This window comes from Perna viridis, chromosome 3 (assembly GCF_037379345.1).
Source record: "Perna viridis isolate PV_CMFRI_1.1 ecotype Kerala chromosome 3, ASM3737934v1, whole genome shotgun sequence".
Taxonomy (NCBI): domain Eukaryota; kingdom Metazoa; phylum Mollusca; class Bivalvia; order Mytilida; family Mytilidae; genus Perna; species Perna viridis.
This window is the reverse complement of record NC_142447.1, coordinates 25,174,051-25,189,155: the sequence shown is the minus strand read 5'-3', so window position 1 is coordinate 25,189,155 and position 15,105 is coordinate 25,174,051. Positions and strand designations below refer to the sequence as shown.

The following is a 15,105-nucleotide window of genomic DNA, read 5'->3' as shown; positions in this document are numbered from 1 at the left end:
TACACCAAAAGGGAGGTTCCAAGGTTCCAATCCCTTGACCCCATCCTCTCCACCTGGGTATGTCACTGATCTTTCACCACCACTAACATTCCATTTCATGTTGTGTCACTGAATATTAAATCAGATAGAACTCTATACAAAATTTTGTTCACCTTGAAGTGCTCAAAACTTTAAAACTATAAGTAGTCATTTTTAATACATAATTTCACCTAGAACTTAATAAAAAGTATCCCTTCTGACCTCTAAATGCCCTAAAACATGTAAGCATTAAACTTAACAACTCCAAGAAACCAATCTTTCACCTAATTTCCATGAAAAAATCATTGTAGCATTCCATTACAGAATACCAATGTTTCCAGCAGCTTAAATCATTCATTGATCTAGAATAAAAAAATCATCTTAATCCTACGGAAATTAATTCAGAGTGAAAAAAGTCCCGACTCCAATACCCATTTACTGGTATATCTTTTGTATCCAGCGGATTTTGGAATTACGATGTATAATGAATTGTCAGAAATATTGAACGTTCTTTGTAACTTTGTGTCCCTGAAGCTTATTTCCATAAAGAAGTTAATTACGACACTGTTAACGTTTTTATGGCTATCATTGACTCAGACAATAGGTAGTGATTAGATTCTACTGAATAATGAAAGAAAATAACACTCTTGCTTTTATAACCATGACATTTTTAAACATAGAAAAATACACTCCCCATTGCTGTTTGACCTTTGTTTCATAGAAAAAGAAACTTCGTTTATTGAAAAGTACATAATTCTGTATAAACGACTGATTTCAAGTTCTGAAAAGGTCACCAAAGATCTGTTTTACTGACATGCAAAAAGGTGATATATCAATTTTTTTATTCTAAGCTCTGTTCAACTGACCTTCCTAGTAATCTTCATACTATTCATTTATTCTAAAAATTAGTTTAGATGTAACTATGGAGACAATGAACAATACCTACAGTAAAAAGACAAAAGAAAAAAAAAAAAGGAAACAGTCACAAAGAATAACATACAAGACAAAATATAAAACCAACAGTAGAAGTAAATAAGCAAAGCCATACAGAAACAAAATCTTGGCATATGGCCTTCAAAATGCTTTTTTTAAAGATATTATTTAACTGTCTTGGTATAGAGAGTATAAATGGAACATTAAGTGACACCCCTCCATGTAATGTAGGAAAAGACGCGGATGACAAAATGTTGTAAATCTCCTTACTTGACAACATTTTAGATTTTGCTAAAAATTAATATTAACCTGTATTTCATGGTACTTTACAACTGAGCAAAGTTAAAAAGAATATTAACCGATTCCATTTGATTATCAGTAAACAAAATAGACCACCAACTGCCTAACCAACCAGGCAACATAGAGATTGGTCAACATTTCATGAACAATTACTTTAGAAGTCCAGTTATACATACATGACTTATTCCATAACTCTTTAACTGTAACAGGAGTGAGATCATACAGACATACACTGAGATCGAATTTACTTGAAAGGTCCAAGACTATAATGCATCCTAAATAAAAGGTCCACTATCATAACAGGTCCATGTCCTATGTATATATATATATATATATATATATATATATATATATATCTTCATATCTTCTCAAAAGGAAACCAACACATACTGGAGAAACAAATAGACTATGTAGAGTCCACTTTTGCCTCCCCCTACTCCCCCCCCCCCCAAAAAAAAAATAATTGTTAAATTGTGGTGTGAAATTCTGAAGATTTAAAAGCACTGGACACTTCTAGAGATAATAAAGAGTAAAATCTTGAACATAGCTTCATTTGCATTTGCAAGTTTTTATTATTGGCATCATGGTTTTATTTTTAGAATGTTAGCATGGTTTAAATTCATAAAAAAGTACTTTAAAAACAAAGCTCATTAAAGGATACCTCCCACACCAAACCCAAAAAATCAACATGGTCAAAATGTAAATGGGAGGATAGACAGGGTGATGGAGATAGAGGGGTTTAGAGGACAGGAATCAGTGGTTGAAAGGGGGGGTTATGATGGAGGGGCGAGGAATGGGGAGTGAAAAATATAGAGAAGTAGGGATTGTGGTTGGGAACAATAAAAGGGGGTAAAATGAAAGGGGTTGGGAAGCAGTGCTCAGGAGTGTGGGAGGCGTTTTCCAGGGGGAAGGAAGCAGGGATGAAGTACCCCTATATACTCCTTCATAAATAAACTAAACCTTCAAACAGGAAATTAATGTCTGATATTAAATTCTATATATGGCAAACCTATATTCAGTCATTTGTCAAAATAAATTGATTGATTGATTGATTGTTGGGGTTTAACGCCCGAGCAGCAATAAGTCAAAATAAAAAAGCAGAGATATTAAAAAAAAAAAAAGCTCAAAACATGCACATTTTTCAGATTCCTGGTTTCTTTAGGATTTGATTTAGAAAAAAATAACCCCAATATTGGGATTTACTGACTCATGTTTGAAGGAAGTGGTATAACACGAATAGTTTCAGAGTCTATCAAGACTCAGGTGCTATCAGTTAAAGGGAAAAAATGTTAACGAGATTTCCATGCACAAAAAACTATAAATGAAAATCCAACCGATAAACCATCTGCTTCCATTGGAGCATAAAAGGGCAAAGAAAAAGTGAATTCAATGTCAAGAATTTCTTATCTATTATTCAAAAAATATTTGGCACATGTACAGCCACTATGAATCATCAATTCTTACAACTATCATTGTATTCTTTGAAATGGTCAACAAATAAATTGGTGATGCTTTCCTAGGTAAGTCATACTATTTCTGCATAAGTGGTTTAAAAAGATAATAAGTAGCTGTCTATGTAAGAATCATGCAAAATCTGAAAAGTGTGATACACCCCAAAAAAAGGCTACATATTTTTATTTTTGTAATTAAGTTGTTTTATAGGTGTAACCTGTGAAATGTGTAATTATTCATTCAAATCTGCCTGCTCCTAGGAGACAATTTAACATTGAAAATCCAGTAGATTCTATTACATTTGAGCGTCATTTACAGAGTTATCTCCCTTCATTTTGAAATCTACAGTGCATTCTATATAATTTTTATCTCCTAAGAGCACGGGCTATATGAAAAACCACATGTTAATTTCTGTTAACTATGACATTAAAAACAAAATATAAAAAATAAAAATATGTAGGCTTTTTATGCAAGAATCACATTTTGCATGATCCTTAAAGTGATATTTCCATGAAAGGGCTTTAAAATTAGACAAACTTTTTTGGAAAAGGAATATTTTTTGTTATTTTTTTATCCAGATTCCTCTCTGGAAACTTGGATGCTGCACTTAAATGAACAAATGCTTAAAGATAACTCATACATCAACAAATCATTTTACTACACTCATCAGGCAATTAGTACACCAACATTTCACCATAATCATCCTGCAACTATACAAATTTCACCATAATCATCCTGCAACTACACCAACATTTCACCATACTCATTCTGCAACTACACAGACATTTAACCATACTTATCTGCAACTACACAGACATTTAACCATACTTATCTGCAACTACACAGACATTTAACCATACTTATCTGCAACTGCACTGACATTAGACCATATTCAACAGGCAACTACAGATGCACTGACATTTAATCCTACTTATCAAGCCAAGCAACTATACTGATATTAAACCGTACTCATCAGGCTACTCCATTGTCAACAGGCAACTACAATGACCAGCTATAACCATTTTCATCAGGCAACTACACCAACATTTATGCAATCTCTGTGATGAAAATAAATTACATATTCAAACTTATCAAGTGGTCTTTCACACAATGTATCTCATTATGTCAAATGTAACTTGAGTAATATTTCCACATTGTATATATGTAAGTAAACATCTCCCTAGTTTTCAGTGACCTTACCTCAATAAAAATATTTTGGAAGTTGACTTCAATGATTTGACATTCATGTCACAAATTACAAATCTCATTCTTTAGTTGATTTCTTGGTAGTAATAATTGTTGTAACATATCATTGAAATTGATTTTACTAAGTTCACTAACCTGACAATAACTGATATAACCTAAGACACAAAAGTCTACAAAACAGGGTATCAAACAAAGGTGTTTTACACTGTAATCATTAAAGAAAGTTCTGCTCACAAGAAACATACTGAATGTTACATTGCCAAAATCTGTATCACATGTTATCAACCCCAGGGCAACAAGAGTCTATTGGCAAAGACCAGCATTCATAATTTTATTGTTTTGCATGGATGAAAATCCCAATGACCTAAACTTTCTGCCTATAGGCCTAAATATTTAGGGACTTTTCATCACTGGTTTATTTAGATGACAAGCCTTTTGTACTCATTACCCACATTAATTTGGGAAGATTAGCTTAGTCATTGTGACCTTTCTTCTACTGTTCCTATTCAATGCAAGTAATACTCAGTGCCTGGTCTGAAGCAAATACTCTTCAAAGGTTTAATGGATCTAGATACCGGACAGTGTCATACAAGTAAGGACATACAAAGCAAACAAATATTAAGTCATTTAAGACACACAATAATATATGATCTGTATTATATTGTGTCTTATTATATAGTAATAAATATTTCCCTATTCAAATCAATAGAAAACAAAGCAAGCAATATATCCCGGTATTTGCACACAAACTTTCATTCATATCCGGAAAAATTCGGAGATATTCCGAATACGTTTTTAAATTTATTGCACTGTTGTTGTCTGCTAAAAACATGGCTGAACAGGATATTGACAGGTTGTTATAAAAAATGACAATGACCTCTTTATATAGGTCAATATATTTCCGCGTTCGGTGACAGTTATTGCGATTCCATTTTTCTTTCAAATAATACAAACAAAAAATGCATTCCTTTCAATTTTACTACAATTTATCAAACATTCATAAATTCATATTGCACTAGTTCATATATTTATTATGCATCATATTTGAACCAGTGCAATAAAACACATACAACATTGTCAAATGCATTATATCCAACAAATTAGTATAATGTTAACTGGAATATTTATTACTACATAATAAAAGAGTTACTGCATGAATACTGGTGAATATTGTCCCTCGCAGAATAATATTGCTGCTCTTTCATAACATGCATAAACCACATATGTAACAGGAAAAATATGATGACAACCACATCTTTTATAGAGGACACCATTTCATTGCAATAATATCTATCTAAACCTTCAGATAAAATTCCTTCACTTTACTATCTTCTGTTTTACATTTGAATTTACAATAAAACCTGTAAAAAAAACAACCCTTTAATAAACTGGATATCTATCCAGCTTTGACCACTTTCCGCCTACTCATTTACATTTCAATGATATTTTTTACTCTTACAAATTGAGCACATCTTTTAATTTAAATACCGGAATTCTGAAAAGGTTTCACTGTATCTCATATGCCGAAGAAAAAAAAACAACATCAAAGCTAAGTTTCTATATATAAGGCAATAATGCAATCACTTTATATCCTAATTTATTTCTAAGTCTCTCAGTCCAATTGGTGTCGGATATTACAAATGAGGCAAACAGCTTGCAAAGTTAGTATAAATAATGTAAAAGGTATAATCTGATATCTATGATCCAACATCACACATAGCAATTACAGCCATGTAAGCAAATGTGGTATACAGATAAGAGAGAGATTCCTATAGCAAGTTTTCGTGATTGCTTATAAAACTGAGAAACTTCAATCTAATTCTGAAGAAGAACAATTGTTTTACCATGTTTGTAGTCATTGTGACTCTGTCAAACTAATCTTATTACTTCCATTGATAATTTTGAGAGTATACAAAACTAAAACACTGAAAAGAGTAGTGCTCCAAGTCTTTCCTCAATCTCACAAGAATTTTATTGCATAGTATGACATTGACCTTTGACCTACAGAGATGTCTTCTGTACCCTAACTTCTCTTGAAGTTTCACAGATATAATTGGAAACCAGTTTTCAGTTGAAAAAGATGTCACCTTGACCTTTGAACCCAAAATCAATAGTTATCTTTCGTAACCCCCTTCTTTTATAAAGGTTGATAAAGTGGAATTTTACAGACCCCCCCCCCCCACTATCACAAATAGCACCGGACTACAGTAAATTCCCTGAAGCAACAAAATTTTGGCGAACAACAGAAAATGATATCCACTTTTGTCCACATGATTAAGTATTTTTACAGTGACAAACAAATTTATAGGACAGATGGAAAGAGGAACTGACACTGAAAACACCAATTCCAACCCTGTACAGAAATTACAATGTCCTAGCTCACTTCACAAAGAAGCTGCTGTTGAAGCAGATAATATGCCTGTCACCATTTTTACGGTATTCCAAGTCATAATACTCAAAATAGAGTAATTAGAAAAAATCATACATAGCTTACTTTTATGGTGACAATTACAACAAAAAATCTGTCAAAATATTGTTTTGAATTCTCATCCAATATATGGAATCAGAGACAGGGGTTAGTTATTATGTATTTCCCCTCCCCTCCCCCCCCCCCCACAAAAAAAAGTAAAAATTGAATTAAAGTGCAAAATCCATTGTAGATTTTTCAAGTTTAATGGGGAAATAATGGTTTTGTCACCTTTTGCTGCAGTGTTTTAGCAAGAAAAATTGGCTCAGTCTACCATTTATAAAAGCTTATTTAAGAGTTTGAACAAAAAAACAAAAAACAAAATAAAGACACATTTATCATTAAAGAGCATGTGACTTTTAGAATACAATGGTATTTTTTCTTTTACCCAGTCTATTTCCTGTTTTACAGGAAGATCTACATTTTTTCAAGAATTACACAAAATGGTATATTTTCATAGACTATACTAAGAATGAAAAGAAAATATGAAAAAAAAGAAATTCCCAGATAATTTCCTACATCCAAGCAGCACTGGAACCCTGTGAGGTATAATGATTAAACCCAACAAGTAACAAAAAGCAAATCTGTTGACAGGCAGTATGGAAATTTATGGCTTCTTTGTTGTTTTGTAAAGGGTTAATGGTGACTAATTTGCTTCATGGGAAATCAGATATGCAAATAGATGCAAATCAAATTTTTCTCAGCAAGAAAGTTCAGGCATATAGATTTATGAGGGGAAGTAGTTACATTTTGAAGTGTGAAAAATAAGACCATTCAAAGTTAATTTCTTGATTTTTTCATCAATGAGGAAAACATTCTTTTAACTTTTTATTGGAAAAGGTGTTTTGTATTTTTAAAAGAAAGATAAAATGTTATGATGAAATAATATTGTTTAAAGTTATATAAAATTTCATTGACTGAATTATGAGAAATGAATCTGACTAAATAGAATTGAAATAAATCTCTACAATAGGTAAATCAAAATGCATAAATCAGACGATGTAAAAATTTTCTTCTGATATAATTAAAATTCAACACAGAATATTCCAATTATTGGTACATTTTGTATAAGGTATCTCTTTGCTATTCAACCTACCAAATTATCTTCCCTTACATGCCGTGATATATGTATGTGTTTTTTTTCCTTTTTGTGTGTGTTATATAATAATTCATATTAAAAAAAATGATACATTTATTGAGTCTGAATAGTATGATAAGGTGATATCTAAACATTCTAAATACAATATTTGCAGGGGGTATAATTGAAGATATAATTTATTCCAAAAATCCATAGAAACTTTATTTTGCTGTCATATTTCCCTCAAACAACATTTATTGATTATTGATGCATTTCGTATTCATCAACAGATGACATTTCATCAAGTTATGCAATAGAATCTACATATTGGATTTGTCACACTAACTCATAATTATTTCTACTGAGATAAGAAAATGAGGGTTGACTTTTTGATCCATTCTTTAAATGGATAGGAGGCAATGAGAGTGGTTTTAGGAAAAATTGTATTGTGAAAAAAAATGAATGAATATAATATTCAAACTACTACACCCTATGATTTCACGAACTTGAAAATTTGAGGGAAGGGGAGTGAAGTGGGAAGAGATGATTGTATATAGATTTCCATGCGTGTCACCAGACCTATTCCATAAAGCAAAATGAAATGAGATTAAATTGAGAATAATATTAGCATGCCATTTATATCAACATGCATAGTATTTTTAAATATGGTCTGTAACTACTTTAAAACTTCTTTTAAAAATATATTAAAGTCCATACAGTCTACCTCCATGTAACATTCAAAATCTAATGTGTTATATTATCCATGGGATAAAATTTCCCCACGTCAGTGTTACCAATAATTCTAACATATAGTTACTAAAGAATCAATGGTACTTTTGAAAAATCAGGAAGATGATACACATTCTATAAGGGCAGTATAACAACCAGCTACAATGTAAAAACACCATATCAAGAACACAAGTTTCAGATAAAAATCCTGTTTACACTTTATAGCTTAGCAAGATTATACATATATATATTTCAGTTATATCAAAACATGCACAGCTGACATTCTTTAAAATTTTACAATAATAAGAATTCATAAAATTCTATGGGGCACTTCCATACTTTAAGCAGTTACTTAACATGAATGCACTAAGAACAAATTCCTATAAATGTTTCTCCTATCAATAAAGAATGAGATTAAAATGTGAAACTATATCAGCACTCTCGGCCTGACAAGAAGCCAGACAAAATAAAAACACAAAGCCCTGAAGTAGCAGTCTTTTTAAGAATCATGCTAATTCTGTAACATATGATACACCCCAAAAAGTTAATCATTTATATTTTTGTTATTAAGTTGTTTATGGGTCTACATGGTTAAATTATAATCAATTATTCAAATCTGTCTGTTCTAAGGAGATAATTCACACTGAATAATCCGTAGTTTCTTTTGTATATCAGTGTCATTTACAGATTTATATCCCTTAATTTTGAATTCTATTGTACATTCTTTTATAATATAATTTTATCTCCTATGAGCAGGGCTAATATGAAAAGCAACATTTAATTTCTGTTTACTTAAACATTTTTAACAAAATATCAAAAATAAAAAATGTAAGCTTTCCAACCATGAATCACATTTTGCATGATTCTTATCTTGGGTACTACTTAAATCTATAGAGATATAGGGCAAAATAGAATAAGATGTCTTATCTTGGACATGTAGAATCCATGTACGACATTATCTTAATGCATTTGCAATAATAGCCTTTGGGTGAGAGCTGAAGACTTTGTAAATGTGGAAGTGGAGAGTAAAGGGTCATTTTTTCTGGCGAAAATTCAGATAATTGTTAAATTTTTAGAGAATATTTTTTACAACAGCATCATACAGATTGTTCTTATATTGCTTATACTGCTACTATCTCAACCCGATTTTCAATCATCAAAAGGAATTGATCCACCAATCAAAGATATTATTACATATAATCAGCCAATCAAAGATATTATTACATATAATCAGCCAATCAAAGATATTAATATTACAATTAATCAGCGAAACAAAGATAATCATAACAATGAACCAAGATCCTTTTCCTGGTAGAAAAATAACTGAAAAGATGTACCTTTTAGATTTGAATTCAACATTTTCAATAAGGCTGCCATGGTGGTAGTCAATGAGTAAATTAAAATTCCAACCTGTTTTTTTTTCTGGAACAAGCAGCATGTTAAGGGGTAAATGGCAGACAATGTTGTAAATAGCAGCTATGCCCTCAAAAAGGAAAAAAAATTGAGTACATGTATCATAAGGTACATTTGACATTCAGACAGGTCACGATATAAAGATATGTTAATTTATTCCTCAAGGCGAGTCAATACATGTAATAACATAACAATAATGAGTAACAATTAGTCAAAAGATGGCACCTTCACAGCCAAAAGGTTGACATGAGCTATAATGCTAGGGATACAAATGTTTAGGACAATATCAAATCCATCTGGCAAAAGCTGCAAATGCAGCAGAAATTTTGTTTTTCAAAATGTGAAAATGTGTCAACTGATACTGATATTTCTGTCATTCACCCTGAGTTAAAAGAAGTATGTTACTGTCTTCCAACAGTTCATATTCTGCTGAAATTCATACTTCATCACATAATGATGTGACCTCATTTTAAAGGAAAAAAATTAGGGATGAGCTGTGACCTAAAAACAAACCAACTGAAAATCTTAGTCAAATTACCAGAATAAGCTTTATCTGAAAATTAAAAGGGAAGAATTGTTTTGTAAATAATATATGAAAAGTAATGCCGTCAATAACAACTATTCAAGACAATAATGGTAAACAACAAACCTTGTATGACAAATACTCTTCTGAATTTACCACAGCCATATTGGTTGAAAAATGCCATGTATTGTGACTTTTTGTTCAGTAGTTTCTTAAGCAACATGAAATAAGTCACATATATTATTGCTGATTTTGAAGGTCATGACTTTTAAGTTACTCTTTAGGTTGGGAAGTAAGTACATGTATAAAATAAGTACTGTTTATATGGAAAAATAGTGTCAATTTTGAAACATGTGTTACCATAGCAACAGAAGAGGTAGTGAAATTAGTTCAAACATACAGGTATAAATGCCAATGCAAATAGAAGATATATGTACATCATTTCATTAGAGGCAAACTGACAAAGCTATATTATACTACTTAATAAAATTACCAGCTCTTTGAGCAGCCTCAAGGGCAATTTAAGAAAATCTTGTCTAACTTGATAATAAGTCACTACTTGATAAGCAAGAATAAAGCAAGTTATTGTGTTGCAGTTAGTTCTCATAAGATATATCAATTATGGCTAGGTCTAAAAGGTAAGTTTGACCAAGGATGTACATAAGCCTGCTGATTAAACCTGGTTAAATTATTGACATTTTGAATGGAGTTCAGTCTAAAACCTTTTTGCTGAGCATGGGCCCAAACATCAAAGGCTCCTCAAGTTCATTAAAAGCAATTGGCAATGTTTAGTCTAAACCTTGTTTAACAAAGGTTGGAAACCTGGGTTCCTTATTTGTATTTTAAACCAGGGTTATTCTTAAATAAGTTCATCATTGGTTGGTCAAACAAATTCACATTTTCTAATAATGGTTCCAGACTGGCACTCAGACCTTGGTTTAGTGACAACCAGATTGACTATCATTGACAATATGACCCAGAAATAGGACTGTGGACAGACAGTAGTATCTATTTTGAGATAAGATGTTAAGTCCCTGATTTCATTCAGTCAATGGACAAATAATTCATTTAGATTATGATGCTAGTGAGTAGTAATCTTCAGGACTATACTGTAATAGCTTTCCTGTAACTACTGTAGGACACAAACTTCATTATGATGCTAGTGAGTAGTAATCTTCAGGACTATACTGTGATAGCTTTCAGGACTATACTGGGATAGCTTTCAGGACTATACTGGGATAGCTTTCCTATAACTACTGAAGGACACAAACTTCATTATGATGCTAGTGAGTAGTAATCTTCAGGACTATACTGTGATAGCTTTCAGGACTATACTGGGATAGCTTTCCTATAACTACTGAAGGACACAAACTTCATTATGATGCTAGTGAGTAGTAATCTTCAGGACTATACTGGGATAGCTTTCAGGACTATACTGGGATAGCTTTCCTATAACTACTGAAGGACACAAACTTCATTATGATGCTAGCTAGTAGTAATCTTCAGGACTATACTGGGATAGCTTTCCTATAACTACTGAAGGACACAAACTTCATTATGATGCTAGCTAGTAGTAATCTTCAGGACTATACTGGGATAGCTTTCAGGACTATACTGTGATAGCTTTCAGGACTATACTGGGATAGCTTTCAGGACTATACTGGGATAGCTTTCCTATAACTACTGTAGAACAGAAACTTCATAATAATCAAACACACCCAAAAGATCAAATACTACAGAGTGTCATAACCAATGCTACCATAATGCAATAAATTTCACAACATGTTTATATTTCCCTAAATTAGAAGAATTTGAACAGGTAGAGATTTAGATTTCCAATACTTTTCTACATCGTGACTATGTGTTCATATTGTCAAGTGAAATGACAGCCAAATTAACCAAAAGCCATAATGGATGGTCACTGGTAGGTTTTGGCTACTGGGTAGAATTAAATTATGCCAAAGCAGGCTTTTGCTCAATCTTAACAATACATTTTCACATTTGAGTATACTGCTGTATTCAAATCATTTTGCTCCAGGCAATATAAAATGACAGTAGTCATTTTTTCAATGCATAAAAATGCTGTCATGAACTTCAGAAATTATTCTGTAAGTAAGGTAACTCTCAAGGGTATTGTATATATATTGTGTGGTAATGACTTTGTAAAACCAGGAAGAGATGCATGTTATATTTCCCAAAGCACACTCTCTGATATGGCCATGCATACTAAACAGGTCTAAATGCCCAGAATACTAATTTTAATTCTACACTGACTGGGAAAAAAAAAGAGTTATGGTCAAATTATCTCTTTAACCAAATTTTGAACATGCATGACATGTCTTCCATACAATATGATCCAGGAATTTTTACAAACATGGCCTTGACATTAAAATATTAGGGATACTGGTAACAAAATAAGCAAATAGAAAAGTAGAATTCTACCAACAGTAAATGAATGGACACATGTATGCAACATATGTAAATAAATGGACACATGTATGCAACATATGTAAATGTGTAATAAATACAAAGCACCATATTAAAACCTTAGTCCGATGACATAACAAAAATTCTGGACCAATCCCAGTCCAATGTCTTATAACCAAAGAAAATCTTTAAATAATTGTGTAAGAGGTCTTAGTGCCAATGAAAACATACAACTGCACATGCACTCCATTGACCTCTAGCATGACAAAGGGAAAGGATTATCTACTAGCGTCACCGTGTCCACTTCTGATCAGTAGATAATATCAGTTTTTACTGATTTCAAGACAAATATTATTATAAAATAATAGCATTTAAGTTTTAAATTAAAGGAAGGTCAGTCCACTTTTAATTCTATCTGGTCATTGTCGGATATCATATTAAAATGATGCATTTTACAAAACAGCTGAATATTTTGTCTCAGAGCTAGGTAAACAATGGCTTGGAATACTGAATACCTGGTACAAGATATTTTTTCAAATTGAAAATTTTTAGATAACTAGTAACTTGTGAAGTAAACATGATGTCTACATTAAACCAGGATCCTAATATGAGGAAAGGGTGTATTTAGTTAATAAAATGCTTTGCAGGGTGCAGCTTAATACAACAGCAGAGATCAAACCCTGAGCAGTTGGGCCAAGTATGGACACACCACTAAAGCTTGACACTGCTTTAATTTCTTATTGCTTATAAGACATTTGATACAACCTTGTCGTTAAATGTGTAAAGATCACCAAACATTATATATAAGTTATCACATGAAAACCAACGACAACGATAACAACAGTGAAATACCGTTAAAAGACCACAAAAATGCTGTGGTCATATCAAAACCAGTAGGGATTTTCTAAGATCTATTATTTTCTTCTGTTCTATAGTAGGAATAAAAGATTTTGAACATTTAAAAGCAAGGAACGAATAGCATAATAGCAGTGTATGGTGGTGTTGATTTGTCATATTGTAAACCAATGTAACATATATTCAGTGCTCACCTTTAGCCAGTAGCCTGAAGCCATGGGCTAGTAAAAATTAATTCGGGCTAGTGAAATGATGTGTATATTTCTTTTACAGTCCTCTATTAGTCAGGCTAGTTGTTGAGAATTTTGAAGGAAAGGACTGTATATTCCTAAATATAAATGTCAAGCATTGTTTTCAAGTAAAGAATATGCTCAAATTAATATTATTCAAAATGACTGAATTCATTTTAAACTGGTCTATGCAATATTTATACCATGCTGCACAACATCTGGTAAGAAATATTCAAAATTAAATTTCAAATAGGCTCGATAAGAGTTAATAAATAGATGTTAAGATCTCGGTTTGATGATAAAAAGTGATTCAAAGCACACCTAATCAGTATCACATCTAGAAATTCTGAAAAAGAGGGCCTGTTGACTGGTCTAAGTGGAACTAGCTGAATGACAAAAAGAAGGTGTGTGTTCAAGTGATTTCCATTTTTTTCTTACATTCAACTCAACTTTTCCAGAACAAGAATAAAGGTTGATCAAAATATTTGGTTCATAGGTGAAGGAACCATATTTGAATGTAAATCTTGGAGTAGTGCTCATGGTGATTTAAAACATGCAAGTATACACAAAAATGGGGTGCACTAATTAAATGCATTACCCAGTTCAAAGGTCCTCATAGTAATGCAGCATATATTATGCCTGACCCTGAGGCTTATTTATATCTGATGGATTATTTAATGCATTGAAATGTCTGATACTTGGTTATTTAAAACCTTTCAAGTGACCAAAAGAATTTCCATATTAGTTATTATGTACCACCTGCACATATCTTCATTATGTGAAGAATTGAAAGTTGTGTGGTATTTTTAGATTTATATCTTAGGCCAAAAAAAATCTTTTTTTCATGTTACCTGACCAACCTGAACTCAAAACCACAGACCTTGAAATATTCTGATCCAAATTCTGGAAAAGAATCATTTCCAGTAACTGGTTAGTCCTAAAATTCCTAAAAAGCTTGTATCCAGTCCCTGAGACAGGTTAGCTTTAACAACGAAATGACAGCATTGCTGTACCACAAGTACAGAATCTAGTCTAATTATATCTACAAACATATCAGAATTACCCTTAAATGAATGTATTTATCACCAAGAATAAACCCATGTTCATCACCAAGAATAAACCCATCTACATTCAATTAAACTTGTTTAATAAGACATTTGTCAAAGAAAATTCATTAATAATAAAATTTCATACCTACAGACCTTGTTTTTGTCCTGGTTGCAGGAAACAGACATATATATTTTTGGCCTATTTTTTTGGCCTGACTAATCTATATTAGTAAAATCACCAGTGGTTATTAACAATATCATTTTTTAACTTATTGATCAGAATAACATCATTTAGTGATATTTTTTTTACTTTTAATTTTTCATCTTGGTTCATAACTAGGTGAAAAGAGGTAAAATGAGAAAGACTGTAATTTTAATAAATGATTATTTCCACATAAAAACTGTTTTTATTCATAAAAAAAATA

At 31.8% G+C, this 15,105-nt stretch overlaps 1 protein-coding gene across 12 annotated transcripts in view; it reads right to left on the bottom strand.

Moving 5' to 3' along the window:
- Window positions 1–15,105, bottom strand: part of LOC148621579 (high affinity cAMP-specific and IBMX-insensitive 3',5'-cyclic phosphodiesterase 8B-like) — a 127,118-nt gene that overhangs the window by 48,380 nt on the left and 63,633 nt on the right. The window lies entirely within an intron of this gene.